Here is a 15,746-nt window from a genome sequence, read left to right on the forward strand (position 1 = left end):
CTGTGTCTGTAGTGGTAGCTGTGTCTGTAGTCCAGGTCAGATGGAGGAGATAAGAGGGGCCTGCTCTCAGTCAGTAGTCTAGACAGGATGTGGGGTTAGTGTCTGGGAAGCTGAGAACAGAGAAGCCATGGGCAGAGGGAGGGAGGAGGGGGTATGCAGGAGCACATGAAGCACTCGGGATCTGGGGCTTCAGTAACCTATGGCTGTCTGGGTGGTTCTAGTCATGGCATGAGGCACTTACCCTAATGTAACAAGCCCACATGTTCCTTCAGCAGCCCCTGCCCTTCTTTGGACCAGCGATCACGATGGGCATGAAAGCTTTCCGCTTTTTGCTTCCTACTTTCAGCAGTCTTTTCCCATTAGGTTTCCGCTCTTCAGGCTACATGAGCACCAAGGCCTGTTTTCTGAAATGTGTGTGCTCACTTACATTGGGTGGACCAGTGTAGACACAATTGCCTGAGCGATTCTGAGGCATGTCCAGTTGTCCAGGCAGATCAAGGACAGAGAAACAGACTAAAGAGCTTTTGTGAAGCCTAAAGTGGTGATATAATAGTTGGTGTACAGCAGAGTTTCTGAACTTCAGCACTATTGACATTTTGGGCCAGATAATTCTTAGTTATGAGGGGCTGACTTGTGCATTGCAGGGTTTAGCAGCATCCCTGCCCTCCACTCAGTACATAATAGTGAGCAACTCCCAAGCTGTCACAACCATAAATACCTCCAGAAACTTCCTGTGTCCCCAGGGTGTATGTGTAAAATCATCCCCTGTTAAGAACCACCGGTGTACAGGCTTTGAGTCTGAGTCCTGGTTCTACCGTTTGCCAGCTGTATGAACACAGGCAGCTTATTTAACTGACCTGTGGCTCAGTTTCTTTATCTGTAACTTCACTGTGCCTCAGTTTCCTCTTATGTAAAATGGGGATAAAATTGATCTTATGGAGTTATTGTGCAGATTAAGAGTTTTATGTAAAGTGCCTGACACACAGTAAACATTAACTATTGTTATGGTTAATAACAACACTCAGCCTCTCTTGCGTACATCCTATACTGAAGCAACACATCTCCTTGAGCATAGAGGGTAACAGTAAAGGTTTCTGAACCTTTTAGTCACTGTCTAACCCTCAGCCTAGAGCAAGCAATGGGACCAAGCATTCGTTTATGATCTATTGGAGGAGCCCTAAGCATGGGACACTAGTGTCCACTCTGCCACCAAATGATGCCCTTGCCCATGTGGCCTTGGGCAAGTCCATGCTCCTCTCTGGCCCCAGTCCACTCATCTATAAAATGAATTGGTGGGTCTAAATAATTCCTAAATTTGGCCGGGCACAGTGGCTCACACCTGTGATCCCAGCACTTTGGGAGGCCGAGGCGGGTGGATCACCTGAGGTCAGGAGTTCGAGACCAGCCTGGCCAACATGGTGAAACCCCGTCTCTATTAAAAAATACAAAAATTAGCCAGGCGTGGTGGCAGGCGACTTAATCCCAGCTACCTGGGAGGCAGAGGCAGGAGAATCATTTGAACCCGGGAGGCAGAGGTTGCAGTGAGCTGAGATAGAGCCATTGCACTCAAACCTGGGGGATAAGAGCAAGACTTCTCTTAAAAATAATAATAATAATTTCTAAATTTGATTATACATTATAATCACTTGAAGACATCATAAAATGCAGATTCCCGGACTCTGCCAATCAAATCCAAGTTTCTGGAAGTGGAGGCTGAGAATCTGCATTTTACTAAACTCCTTAGAGGATCATGATGTTAGCCAGGTGTGGTGGCTCACGCCTGTAATCCCAGCACTTTTGGGAGGCTGAGGCCTATGGATCTCCTGAGGTCAGGGGTTCGAGACCAGCCTGGTTAACATAGTGAAACCCCATCTCTACTAAAGATACAAAAAATTACCTGTGCACGGTGGCAGGCACCTGTAATCCCAGCTACTAGGGAGGCTGAGGCAGGAGAAACACTTGAACCTGGGAGGTGGAGGTTGCAGTGAGCCGAGATTGTGCCATTGCACTCCAGCCTGGGCAACAAGCGAAACACCGTCTCAAAAAAAAAAAAAAAGTGGATCATGATGTTCAGTCAGGTTTGAAAGCAACTGACTAGATCAGCTGTAAGGCCCCTTTCAATATTCAGATTCCTAAGATACATTAATTATAGACTCATGGAGCAGAAAGGAGCTTTGAGTGGTCATGTGCCTTAGAGGACCAGGGCAGATGGCTGCTTTCCTGTGAGAAAGCTATGCTAGTGCTCTGGTGGCTCTTCCAGAGTTTAATTATCCCTAGCATTAGGAAGATATACTTTCTATCTAATCAAATGCTTCATCTCAGCAATTTACCTCCCACTCTGCTGGCTTTGTACTTAAGGGTGTAGAGAAGGGCTGGTCAGTTCCCTGTAGTGTAGCCCTTCATGTACTTGAGTGCTGCTGGAAGTCAGACTAGACCTGACATTATTACTGGTGAAAATGTCTCTTGACTTTGGGCCTTCCTTTCCATTCCCATTGCAACTGCCCAAGTTTAGGCTGCTAGCGTGTCTTGTTTGGACCATATAACACCTTTCTAACTAGTCTTCTGACCTCCAGTCTCTTCTCTATTCAATCTTCATGGTACAGTTATTTTCCTAACCCCCAGTCCTGAATGTATCACTTCTCCTGCCCACAAATCCTCCATGCCTCCCAATCAAAACGAAAGCCCTCATCCTGTCATTCAAGGCCTTTCAGAGCCTGACCCCACCTACACTTTTGCTTTCTTAGCTTATTACATTTCTCTTCCATAACTCCCTCAGGCCAAGATCCTCCTTGGGCTACAATTTACTTTGCTGAATTTTTTTGACAGGCTTCCCAAACTTGAATAACCATGGAAGTCCCCTCCCCACCACTGCCTATGTTTCATGGCAAAATACTTACAAACATCTCATGGATACTAAGTGATTCATGGTACTCAGTTTGGGAAACACTCTCTCTGCCCTTCCTTCTGGTTGCCAGCGGCTTAACTATCTATTTCAAGAGCTTCCCAGGTCTTGAACTGCAACTCAAAATAACTATCTAATGTTGTCATACCTGCTACCTCTCAATCTGATTTTATTTTATTTATTTATTTATTTATTTATTTATTTTGAGATGGAGTCTCGCTCTGTCACCCAGGCTGCATCTCAGCTTACTGTAACCTCCCCCTCCCAAGTTCAAGCAATTCTCCTGCCTCAGCTTCCCGAGTTGTTGGGATTACAGGTGCCTGCCACCATGCCAAGCTAATTTTTGTATTTTTAGTAGAGATGGGGTTTTGCCATGTTGGCCAGGATGGTCTCGAACTCCTGACCTCAGGTGATCTGCCTGCCTTGGCCTCCCAAAGTGCTGGGATTACAGGCATGAGCCATTGTGCCCAGTCCAATCTGACTGTTTTTAAATACTGAGAAGGCTCTACAGAGCTATGGAACTGGAACACTCCACTATCACCACTCTTACTCCTTCTTTTTCTTCTTTCCTGAGCTGATACCACATTTTCCTCAAGAGTTGAATTGCTCAAGGTCTATCATGATTTAATTAAATGAGCATAGTTGACCATTCAACCATCTTTGTTTTCCTAACTCCAAATAGCCTCCTGGAGCAGGTATGTACCTATGCCTCCTGGGGCTACTCCCTATTCCTGCACCTGTGACAGACATTGTTGGTGAATTACAGCACTTGCCTCTGGGGCCTAGATGTGATGATGGAGACTCAGAATCCAACTCAATGCAATTCCCCAGGCAGGCCTTATCCATCAATCAGAGTTGGCATGCAGTTGAGACAGTCCTTACCATCAGTGACCTAGTTGATTAGCTAATGTGTTCACTAGAAAAGCTCTGTTTCAACTCCCTTCTAGAACATAGAGTAGTTTCTAGTTGCATTCTGTCTACTCTAAGCCTTTCAGGCTAGAGGATTTGGGTTGTGGGTGAGGATCTATTATTAGTCTAATTTGGCATGAAAATTGGAGTAAGACTGCCAAGGTCAGAAAAGTTTCTCCTAAGAACCGCCCTAGAGCATTGTCTGCCTCCCATCTCTATTTCCTGCCAAAACCCACAGAAATGTCTGGTGAGCTAGCTGGTCTTTAGCCATAAGAAAGAGTACCATAGAGGCTACAAAACAAGTGACAAACTACCCCTGGAAGGATGAAACTCTGGGGCAGACAGCAATTGGAGATGCCTTGGATGTCCCAGAGCAGCGGCAAGGTTTTCCACTTGGCCTGAGCTGATGGAACCATTTGCAATGGAAAGCCTGATATCTTCGGTCAGGTAACAGGCTGCTCCAGTTTCTTCTCTCTTCTCCTCCCCCTCCTTCTCCTCTGAGTTGATCGCATTTCCTTGGTGATGTTCATGCTTAGTCAGTAGATCTTAGGGAACAAGTGTATACCCCATTGGGACCTTGTCCGTGTAAACTACTATGTACTAATTAATGTTTTCCTCTGTACTGCATCTTCCTTCCTCTCTTTCTGGCACAAGCATTTATTTAATACCTACTGTGTGTTAAGTGGTAAGCACTGCCGTAGAGAAAAAAGCCCTTGAATTCTGTCTGGAGCCACCTGGGGATGCTGTATATGAAACAAATGCCACAGCCCTCATTAGCAGAAAAATACACTTCAAGTTGCTTCCTGTCTTCTTTAGGCCTCAAGAAAGCTGTAACTGAGTGGGAAAATGTTGAAACCTCACAGCTAAAATGAGAGCATTCCAGGGAATTCTACAAAATCATGAAGTGCCTCCATCAGTTGAACACAAACCAATTCTCAAACCCAGGAAACCGTAACGAGAGATTGGGTGAACACTTCCTAGCTCTGACTTATTGCCAGGCATTGTTCTCATTGTTTTCTATATATTAACTCTCTAAATCCCCACAGTAATGTTATGAGTTAAATACTCTTATCATTTAAAAGATGAGAAATAGAGGCACAAAGAGGTTAAATGACCTACCCAAGCCTCAACAGCTAGGAAGTGGTAGAGCTAGGATTTGAACCTATATAGTCTCATCGCAGAGTCCTAAACTGCCTGAAATATGTACATTTAAGCAAAAAACAAAAAGTGCTGATTCATGGGTTGGAATAGAGTGGGATGAGTAATAACTGGGTGGTGCTTTTTATCTCAATATGTTAGATCAGCTAAAGACAGAAGGGTTTTGATAGCTGAGGGGCGCAGTGTCTATCCCATACTTTAAGAAAGGCCTCAGAAAGGCCAGCTGCTCCCCTAGATCCACCCACAGCTCCTAGTGTCCCCTGACAGACAGCAGACTGATGCCAGAGTAGTTTCATGTGGTTGAGAGCCAGATATGCAAACAGTTCTGCATGGGTCCCTTTATGCACTTACATACTGTATTTTTTACTAGAAAATGGTGACATATTTAGTACCTAGTGCAGCAATGTCGTAGGTCCTACAAGTATGAAGCCTAACTTCTAGAATGGACTCTACCACCTACTGTCCCTTGATTCAGTTCTTTGCAACTATAAATATTTATTCATTCAGTAAATAATTTTGAGACCTCCTCCATGCCAAGCAACATGCACTAATTTGAATTCAATAGTTGCCCTAAGCTACTCACTATTTGCTGGTGGCGACAGTCAGATAACTGGGTCTTTATAAGCACTTCCGCACTGTGTCCTCAATGTGTGCCAGGGAGTGAGGGAGGGCTCAACCTGTCCCTCTTCCCTAGGAGTCTGTGAGCAGCAAATGAGATCACACAGGGGAAAGGGCTTTGTAAATAGCAGAAGGTGAGAATGGGGTGTGTGAGGAGGTGGGGAAGAGGGGGAAGAAGGAGGAAGCAGAGGGAACGGGAGGCAGAAGGGAAGGAGGGGTGAAGGAGAAGAGAGGGAGTGGCAGGGGGAAGGAAGGGGAAGTAAAGTGGGAGGACTTCAGCTAGGAGCTGTCTGCCTTTTCTGGAGACCTCGGGCAGGCAGCCGCCAAGCTGAGTGCTCCATCAGGGGCTGTGAGCCTGAGCGAGGCCTCACAGGAGTGAGGGAACCAAGCCTGAAGCTCAGGGCTCACTCTCCTAGCAGGCCAAGCCCAAACCTTGCAACTGTTGCCAAACTACTCTGGACTCCGTCCTAGTGGGAGCCTTAAACTCGTGTTATGTTGCTTGAGACTAGGTGCTTTCGCTGCTCCCCATGCACCCCAACCTCTTCAGGATCCCAGCTTGAACAGTGACAAAGGCCAAGCTGTCCCTCTATTGTGACGCCCGATTTCTCATGAATCCCCTTATATAATGGTATCTCTGAGAAATGGTGGCTTGAGGTGACGCCAGCCACCACCATTCTCTGTACTGAATCGCCACCTAGAGGCCAGTTCTAGCCCAAACCAATGTGTAGGCCAAGTTTTCAATTTTGCCTCAAGATAGAAAACAAAACAAGAGTTATCTTTGAACAAAAAGATAAAAAGGCAAGAAAATGGCACAAGACCTTTAAAAGGACTCCATCAGTCCCTTCACCAACCCTGTGGTTTGCTGATGAGATAGGCAAGGGCTGAAATGTCTCCACTTCTCAATGGGGCAGGATTTCCTCCATGGCTTGGGACCAATGTGAGAATGTCACTGTTTCTCACATATTCTAAAGTCTAGATTTGAAGAACAAATATGCCAAGAAAACCCTCCAGTTTGCCCTGCATGTCAGACCCCAGCCCATCTGCTCCTCTTCTTTCATGCCCAAATTCAGACACGTTGGCTAGCTTGGGAAGACAGCTCAGCAGAAGATAGGATGTCCTTTTTAGGAGAGTTTGCTAATTTGGCTTACATTTCTGGAATTAGCTGCCCTACACTGAACATGAATACCCATTAATCCTGGACCATTTATTGAGAAGTAGTTGGATGAGTCTACAAAGGCATCGAAGGTAAGTTGATAGTTCAAAATGAGCATCAAGGCCGGGCATGGTGGCTCAACGCCTGTAATCCCAGCACTTTGGCAGGCCAAAGCGGGCAGATCACCTGAGGTCAGGAGCTCAAAACTAGCCTGGCCAACATGGCAAAACTCCGTCTGTCTACTAAAAATACAAAAATTAGCCGGATGTGGTGACAGGTGCCTGTAATCCCAGCTACTTGGGAAGCTGAGGCACGAGAATCACTTGAACCCGGGAGGCAGAGGCTACAGTGAACCGAGATCGCACCACTGCACTCCAGCCTGGGCATCAGAGTGAGACTCTGTCTCAAAAAAAAAAAAAAAAAAGAAAAAAAAATGAGCATCGAGGTATTTTGGTCTGAAGAAAATCCAAGCTACATGGTTCCAGATCTTCAGTGCCCCAGCTTGAACAGTATCAGGAACAGCAGAGTACTAAGAAAAGTAAGCCAGGCTCCCAAACTGAGCAAGGACAGTTTTCTTAATCCTCTTTTTAAATTTTTTAGGTTTTTCTGTTCATTCCTTTGCCAGTCTAGTAATTCAGCTTCCCACTACTCAGCTTATTGAATTTTTAAGTATAATTGGAAAACAAGATACATAAAATATTCAAACTCTCATTGTCAAAGCATCCTAGTTTGTGACTGCTTGGGGATAGCAGTGTGTGCAGTGTCCAGGGAATGCCCACAGAGGCTGCAATACATTTTTGCAGGCAAGCAGCTGCTGGTCCCTCTTCAGACCAACAACAATTCAAAGAAGGGGCTCCCTTTAGAGTAAACCTGGAGGAACCTTGGGAAAATCAGACTGATGTTTGAATTTATGAAAAAGCCACAGCTGTTCCCCAAGGATAAAGTTCAGTCCATTGATCGGCCAAAGGGCCCAGAGGAAATGAAATTGCCATTTCCTTTACCCATCCACCCAAATAAGTTAGACTTCTAAAAACTGAAGTGTTTCCTTCTCTCCAGCAGAAATGATTCCACTTGGTGCTCACAGTAATCTTGTGAAGTAAGTACTATCATTGCTGTCGTGCAGAGAAGGAAACAGAGGCTAAAAGAAATTTAGTAATTTGCCTGTAAGAGGAGTAGTCAAGATTTGAACTCCAGTGCTCTGCTTCCAGAACATCTGCAGTTTTCCCAATACCGCCATTCCCCTTGGCATGAAGCCAACATACTAAGTCCTAAAGAAAATTTTCTGAGAAGTAATTCAGTTTGCCATAGATTGTTGCATGAATTCCTACACAACCACTGGAACTACACTATAGGTGGAATCAGTGGGCCAAGGACAACCCTCATTCAGGAATGATGCTCATTGTTGGTCAGTTAACACTATATACTTTCTGGGAAGGTCAAAACTTCTCAATCAAACAAAAAGGTTTCTCTTGACTGTTTCCTACTTCATTCTCTTCATTTAAGCCAGACAGGCTCTTTGTCCCCTATAAAATCTCCTACAAGACTTTGTCATTATTGTTCTCCAGGTAAAGGGAGTCCTCTCCTGGGAAAGTTAAAAAGAACCACCATAAACCAATTGGAAGAAACAAAGACACAATGGGGACAGTGATGGGGAGACATCAGGTGACATCAAGACTTCCCAGGATCACACAGTCAGTGAGGGGCAGAACTGCTCAGAATCCAAGTCCAATGGACTCTAGCTGAATGAAGTTTTCTTTCTTTATTTTTTTTTTTTTGAGACGGAGTCTTGCTCTGTTGCCCAGGCTGGAGTGCAGTGGTGTGATCTTGGCTCACTGCAACCTCTGCCTCCTGGGTTCAAGTGATTCTTCTGTCTCAGCCCCCCGAGTAGCTGGGACTACAGGCACAAAACACCATGCCTGGCTAATTTTTGTATTTTTAGTAGAGACGGGGTTTCACCAAGTTGGTCAGGCTGGTCTTGAACTCCTGACCTGAGGTGATCTACCCGCCTTGGCCTCCCAAAGTGCTGGGATTACAGGCATAAGCCACCATGCCTGGCCTGCACTTTTCATTTCATCATAGTTTCAGAACATTGTATGTTGTTTCTAAGCAAAATCCAACTAGGAATCCCAGTCTCTAGGGCTAGCCCTAAAATAGCTCACTGGGGTTACTTCTTGCTACTAACATTCCCCATGCCCCATCTTGAATTGTCCCAGATAGAGAAAGGAGTGGGAAGAGGGTGCTCCATTCTGAGTGCCCATAACAATAGCTAATAGCAGCCAAAATGTGTTGAGCACTGTGCTGGGCACTGTGCTTATTACTTTATATGCATCAGCTTATCTAATTATCTCAACAAACATATAAGGTAAGCATGACTATTTCCATTTTACAGATAACGGGACCAAGGCACAACGCTTCTAAGAAACTGGCTTAAACTCCCACAACTGGTTAAGAGGTGGGGGTAGGACTGGAGTCCAGCTCTGTTCACCGTCAAAGGCAGTGCTCTGAATCACTCACTTTTAAAAACCATATAGTAAATGCAGGGCCCAAGGACTTTGGCTTACCGCAAGGAATCCTCATATATGTAGCCAGCTGTCTCTGCAGTAAATTGGCAGCCCCTGCCTAGCCATGGAACTCCCACCATGGATGGCAAACTGGAGACTTGGGAGTTTAGTTTCTAGTTCTTTTGCCCAAACTCTTTTATTGGGGGTTGGAAGAAAGGTAGGAAGAGCAATGAGAAAGGAAACGTTCTGGCTTAATGGGGAGAGAAAGAAAACAGAACAGGTTTGTTTCTGTAGCCAAAGACCTTCTAAAAGCCACACCCCTGCATTCAAGAGCTGCAGAAGAAATGCTGTTCTTCAATTCTTCCACCAGCCTCAGTAACCATTTCACTAACAAGTCTTACATCAGATAGAACTTAAATTAGACACAAGAAAGGACTTCTGGTCAAAATGAACAGTCATTTCTGTAAATTGGGATTTATCTTTACAAAATCCCTTCACTGAACTAAGAAAAGTCTTAGGGCCTTCTCTAAATAAAGGCTGCCCAAACGCAAAAATACTGCAGCTTTCAACAGAGGAAGACATGAGGTAGTTTTCAAACTTCTCCTCTCCTCCCTGGGTTTTATAGTCTTTTGCACTCAGGGGCACTTCGGGAAATGGTACACATTTGGCAGGTGAGACAAGTGACTGAGGTCTGGAAAAGGGGTGAGAAAGCTGGTGCACGTGCAGGAGCGGGGCCCAAAAGGTAATGCTCCTGCCGACATGATGCACTGCTTTCCCCCAGACCTGCAACTGATGATGATTTTGTGCTTCTCCAAAAGTCAAAACACTCAACCTCACACACCTAAAAAAGAACTTAACCTTAAGTTCCTTTTTAGTAAGAGCCTATCTGTGTGGTCTTTCTTTTCTTTTTTTTTTTTTTTTTTCTTTTTGAGACAGAGTCTCCCTCTGCCTCCCAGGCTGGAGTGCAGTGGCGCTATCTTGGCTCACTGCAAGCTCCGCCTCCCGGGTTCACGCCATTCTCCTGCCTCAGCCTCCCGAGTAGCTGGGACTACAGGCGCCCGCCACCACGCCCGGCTAATTTCTTTTCGTGTTTCTAGTAGAGACGGGGTTTCACCGTGTTAGCCAGGATGGTCTCGATCTCCTGACCTCGTGATCCGCCCGCCTCGGCCTCCCAAAGTGCTGGGATTACAGGCGTGAACCACCGCGCCTGGTCTAGTTCCTGTTTTCTTACACATTGTCACATTTTTTCCCTGCCATCTAAGCCTCTAGTTTTGGTTGGTCAGGGAGATGGATTTGAGACTGAGTTCTCATCTCCTCCGCTGCAGCACCCTATTAAAGCCTCTTCCTTGGTAATAACCGTCTCAGTGATTGGTTTTCTGTGTGGCAAGCAGCAGGAACCCCAGGTCTCTGAACTTTGAGAAAGGAATCTCCTGATAAAGGCGGGATCGATTTTACTGACCAAGCTGAAAACGATCAGACGTTTGAAAGCCTTAATCTCGGAGCCTGTCGGAGTTTGTTCTGCCCTTGAGGCTTTTCTTTGGGCCTACCAGTCAAAATCAGCCTGGCCAAACCTGTCTTCAAGGACCAGGGGCAGGGCCGGCTTCTCCCGCCGGGTCGGCAGCCACCTTCCCCTTCCCTGTGACTTGAAGAGAAGCTTCAGGGGGCGTTTATTCAATTTGCGAGGAGCCCGCGAGGCGCAGGTGCGCGGTGACTCTGTGGTTCCCGCCGCACCCGCTGCCCTCTTTGGTCCTCTCGCTGTCACCGGTGGGCAGTAACGTTCCGGGTGAGCTAGGGCTCCGAATACACCAGGCAGGGAGGGACCAGTGGGTAAGGGCACCGCCCGTTTAGGTCCTGCGCAGGAGGAATCCGAAAAAGGTCTTGAAGAAATAGAAAGGGAGGGCCAGATGCGGTGGCTTACGCCTGTAATCCCAGCACTTTGGGAGGCCGAGGTGGGTGGATCACGAGGTCACGAGTTCGAGACCAGCCTGGCCAAGATGGTGAAACCCTGTATCTACTAAAAATACAACAAGTAGCCGGGCGCGGTGACGGGCGCCTGTAATCCCAGCTACTCAGGAGGCTGAGGCAGGAGAATCTCTAGAACCCAGGAGGCGGAGGTTGCAGTGAGCTGAGACTGCCCCGCTGCACTCTAGCCTGGGCAACACAGCAAGACTGTGTCTCAAATAAATAAATAAATAAATAAATAGAAAGGGAGAGTTGGAAGTAGATCAAAGAGAAGAAAAGAAATCCTAGATTTCCTATCTGAAGGCACCATGAAGATGAAGGCCACCTCTTCTGGGCCAGGTCCTCCCGTTGCAGGTGAACCGAGTTCTGGCCTCCATTGGAGACCAAAGGAGATGACTTTGGCCTGGCTCCTAGTGAGGAAGCCATGCCTAGTCCTGTTCTGTTTGGGCTTGATCCTGTAGCACTTGATTGTCTCTCCTGGACTTTCCATGGATTCCAGGGATGCAACTGAGAAGTTTATTTTTAATGCACTTACTTGAAGTAAGAGTTATTTTAAAACATTTTAGCAAAGGAAATGAATTCTGACAGGTTTTGCACTGAAGACTTTCACATGTGAGGAAAACAGGAAAACCACTATGCTAGAAAAAGCAAATGCTGTTGAGATTGTCTCACAAACACAAATTGCGTGCCAGCAGGTAGGTTTGAGCCTCAGGTTGGGCACATTTTACTTTAAGCGCACTGTTGGTGGAACTTAAGGTGACTGTAGGACTTATATATACATACATACATATAATATATATACATATTTATGTGTATATATATACACACACATACAAACACACACACACACACAGGGTCTTGCTATCTTGCCCAGGGTGGTCTCCAACTCTGGGTCTCAAGCGATCCTCTGCCTCCCCTTCCCAAAGTGCTGGGATTACAGGTGTGAGCCACCTCGCCCAGGCCATTTTAATTTTAATTTAATACTTTTAATTTGAATACACAATCCAAAAATCATATAACAAGTACAGGAAACCCACTTTATGCCAAGTTTACAAAAACAGGAAAGATATGTCCATGACAAAGCGTCAAAGTGGCAACATCCTAAAGTACTGAGAGAAAAAAAGTTATTCTAGAATTCTATGCCAAATTGAAATATCTTTCAAAAAATGTGACTGAAATCAGGACATTTAAAGACATACAAAAAAATGACAGAATTCACCGAACCACACTACAAGAAATATTAAAGGAGTCCTCCAGGCCTAAGGATAAGGATACCAAACAGAAATCTTAACCTACACAAAGAAACGGAGACGACTGAAAATCGCTATGTACATACTTGGATGTTGGGGTTTATAACATGTCCAAAATCAAATTCCCTGACAACACTAGCATAAAGGCCAGAAGGGGAGGTATAATATCACTTGATGGCAGACGGATAAAGATGTATTCTAGGGACCCTAAAGCCATCACTGACATAACAAAAGAAAGAGTTACAGCTAATAAGCCAAATAAGGAAAGAAAATAGAATGATATATTAAAAAAAAAACATGTAATCGCTGGGTGCGGTGGCTCATGCCTGTAATCCCAGCACTTTGAGAGGCCAAGGCAGGCAGATCACTTGAGGTCAGGAGTTTGAGACCGGCCTGGCCAAAACGGTGAAACCCCGTCTCTACTAAAAATACAAAAATTAGCCCAATGTGGTGGCTCGCACGGACCTGTAATCTCAGCTACTTGGGAGGCTGAAGCAGGAGATTCGCTTGAACTCGGGAGGCGGAGGTTGCAGTGAGAGCTGAGATGGCGCCACTGCACTCCAGCCTGGGTGACAGAGCGAGACTCTGTCTCAAAAATAAATAAATAAATAAACAAACAAACAAAAACTGTGTAATCCCTATGCTGGAGCAACTGCTCTCCAGGCCTCTACCCTATAGAAATACACAAATGGCCAATGAGAAGTGTACAAGAATGATCACTGCCGCATTATTTGTAATCATAAAATAGCGCCAAAGTAATTTCAAAGATACATGAAAATCGTTTTATTTATTTAACAAACACAAACAATTGAACAAACAATGGAAGCAAGTCCTTTTGCCTAAAGGAACACAGAGGGTCATGCGGATGTTGCTCCTCCAAGGATTTCGGTGTTCCCCAACGGCTAGTTTTGGGTCTAGTTCTTCTGGAAGATCTTATTCTTGGGGAGCTACAGGTTCTGACGTTTGGGGCTCTTTCAGGTTCTATCTCCATTTTCCCCTCAATTCCTCCCCATTCTGCTATAATAAAAAAAAATTCTCACCTCCGGAAGATCCCGCCTGTGCCTCCCCGCCAGCCTTTCAGGAGGTCTGGACGTCTGGTCCACCGCTCCCCGGCTTCTTTCCCCGCTTTTGCTTTTCCCCTCCCCTGCTCCCGCCCTCCGGCCTCAGGACCCGACCACCGCCCAGCTGAGCCCCTGCGGCTCCACCGCGCAAAAGGTGCACTGGAGGCCCTGCCTGTTGCCGCCCCACGGGGTGCCAAGAAGTCAACGTAAATAAATGCTTTGTAAAAGGAACTTCCCCATGGAAAAATCTCTCATGATTTCCATTCTCAAGGCTCTTCAAAGGACTAAAAGCTAAAAGGATGGATTCATTCGACAAGTCCTAGTCCTGCGCCCTGGTGAGTGCCAGACCCTGCTCCCCGTGAGGGGGACCCACGAGCCACCCTCACCACGATCCCTGCCCTGGTGGAGCCCCCGTGCGGAACACAGGATCTGAAGATGGCAGCGGAAGCTCCGCAGCGGCCCCAAAAGCGACTGGGCAGGGAGGGCACAGGCTCCCTCACTGGGTGAAGGCGGCGCAAAGAACGGGAAGAGCCATCCCGGGAGCCACCGGGCGTTCAGCCTCCCTAGGGCCCCCAGGCGGCTCGGGCCGGGGTCTCAACCGGGGCGTTTCCAGGGGTTTCTGAAGCAGGCGAGGGGCAGGGCGGGCGAAGGCCATTCAGCTATCCTTCTGGCTCCAGAATCTCCCAACGTGCAGGTGTCCAACGTGACCAGCGCGACTTACCGCTCCAATCTCTCCGGTCTTCCAAGGCCTTGCTCAGTCGTCCTGCCGGGCGGGCCCTGAGGATGCAAGGGACGGAGGAAGTTTCGTGCGTGCGCCCTTCCTATAGCGCCCAGTAGAACTGATAGTACCTGTCTCTGTGGCGCAATTGGTTAGCGCGTTCGGCTGTTAACTGAAAGGTTGGTGGTTCGAGCCCACCCAGGGACGCTTGTTCGAGCTTTTAAAGTATTCATGCATTGTCAATCACTAGATAAATGGGGAAGATTTTATCTTCCTGGAGTCCTAAGCCACTAATTTGTGACTTATCCATGTCAAGGGCCAGCCCACCTCCCCGACCGGATTCTTAACCGGGTATCTCCTGAAATCCTGGGTTTATACGTGTGTAACTCAGGAATCCTGAAACAGAGACCTAGGAACCCACTTCTGGTGTGATAAAATTCTAATTCAGTCCATTATACGCTTAAACGAGTAATTTACATGCCTCCATTTTTTCATATTTTAATAATAGGAGGTCAGTAATATCCCGAGGATGTGCCTGGATTTACTGATTGCTCTATCAATAATGTGACCAGTGGAATCATTCATCATCATAGTGATCCTCTCCATCATTTTTGAAAAGAGTATTTTTCCTCACTTAGTGCATGATTTATTTAACCCTTTTCAAAATGTTTTTGTTAGCCAGGCATGGTGGCATGTGCCTGTAATCCCAGGTACTTGGGATTCTGAGGCAGGAGAATCATTTGAACCTGGGAGGTGGAGGCTGCAGTGGAGGCTGCACCGCTACACTCCCGCCTGGGCAACAGAGCGAGATTCCATCTCAAAAAAAAAAAAATAAAATAAAATAAAGTTTTTGAGATGAGGTAGGTTTCATTGTTTTAGGATTACAAAGAATGCTGCAGCCACCTTTCTTGTACACATATCTTTGGTCATTGTGGAAATGTCTACACCACAGATATTTCTATAGTGTAGGGAAGTTGATGCACTATTCCTACATTATAGGGTTTACATGATGCTTCTAATTTGAGTACATTCTGAAAATGTATCTTTCACGGGAGCCGTACCAAATAATATTCCAATAGCAATATTTATAGGAGGAAAAATGTGCAGAAGTGCAATTGAGCTTCGTGCCTCTCCATGGGGCCCATGTTCATAAAACGGTGGCATTAGCAATTATCTGAGAGTGGAGTTTGTGGCCCTCTGACATCAAAAGCTGAAGCAGAGGACATGAAAACCCTCACTGTGCATCTTCTCTAGTCTGGCCAGAATCATTCCTAGGTCGGTGGTCTCTTATCAGGAGGGAATGCTGCTTGCTTGTTTTGTCAAAATCACAAAACTGAGGGAAAGCATCAGGCCGTTGGTTGATAACAGTGGTGAAGCAAGTCTTTCCAAAGGGCTGGTTTGTTGTTAACCCTTAGGGAAAAAAAAAAGCCTAATTCTTTTTTTTTTTTTTTGAGACGGAGTCTCTCTCTGTCGCCCAGGCTGGAGTGCAGTGGCGCGATCTCGGCTCACTGCAA

The 15,746-nt window shown here is 46.2% G+C and overlaps 1 protein-coding gene, 1 non-coding gene and 1 pseudogene across 2 annotated transcripts in view; 2 read left to right on the forward strand and 1 right to left on the reverse strand.

Annotated features, from left to right (window-relative positions):
* NBPF7P (NBPF member 7) overlaps positions 1-15,746 on the reverse strand; it is a 548,664-nt gene that overhangs the window by 475,734 nt on the left and 57,184 nt on the right. The gene's annotated exons all lie outside the window — the stretch shown is intronic.
* LOC129138725 (uncharacterized) lies at positions 9,895-15,730 on the forward strand (annotated as a pseudogene).
* On the forward strand, positions 14,366-14,439 carry TRNAN-GUU (transfer RNA asparagine (anticodon GUU)). Its single transcript has one exon. It is a non-coding gene; the product is annotated as a tRNA-Asn (tRNA).

Source organism: Pan troglodytes, chromosome 1, assembly GCF_028858775.2.
Source record: "Pan troglodytes isolate AG18354 chromosome 1, NHGRI_mPanTro3-v2.0_pri, whole genome shotgun sequence".
NCBI lineage: Eukaryota > Metazoa > Chordata > Mammalia > Primates > Hominidae > Pan > Pan troglodytes.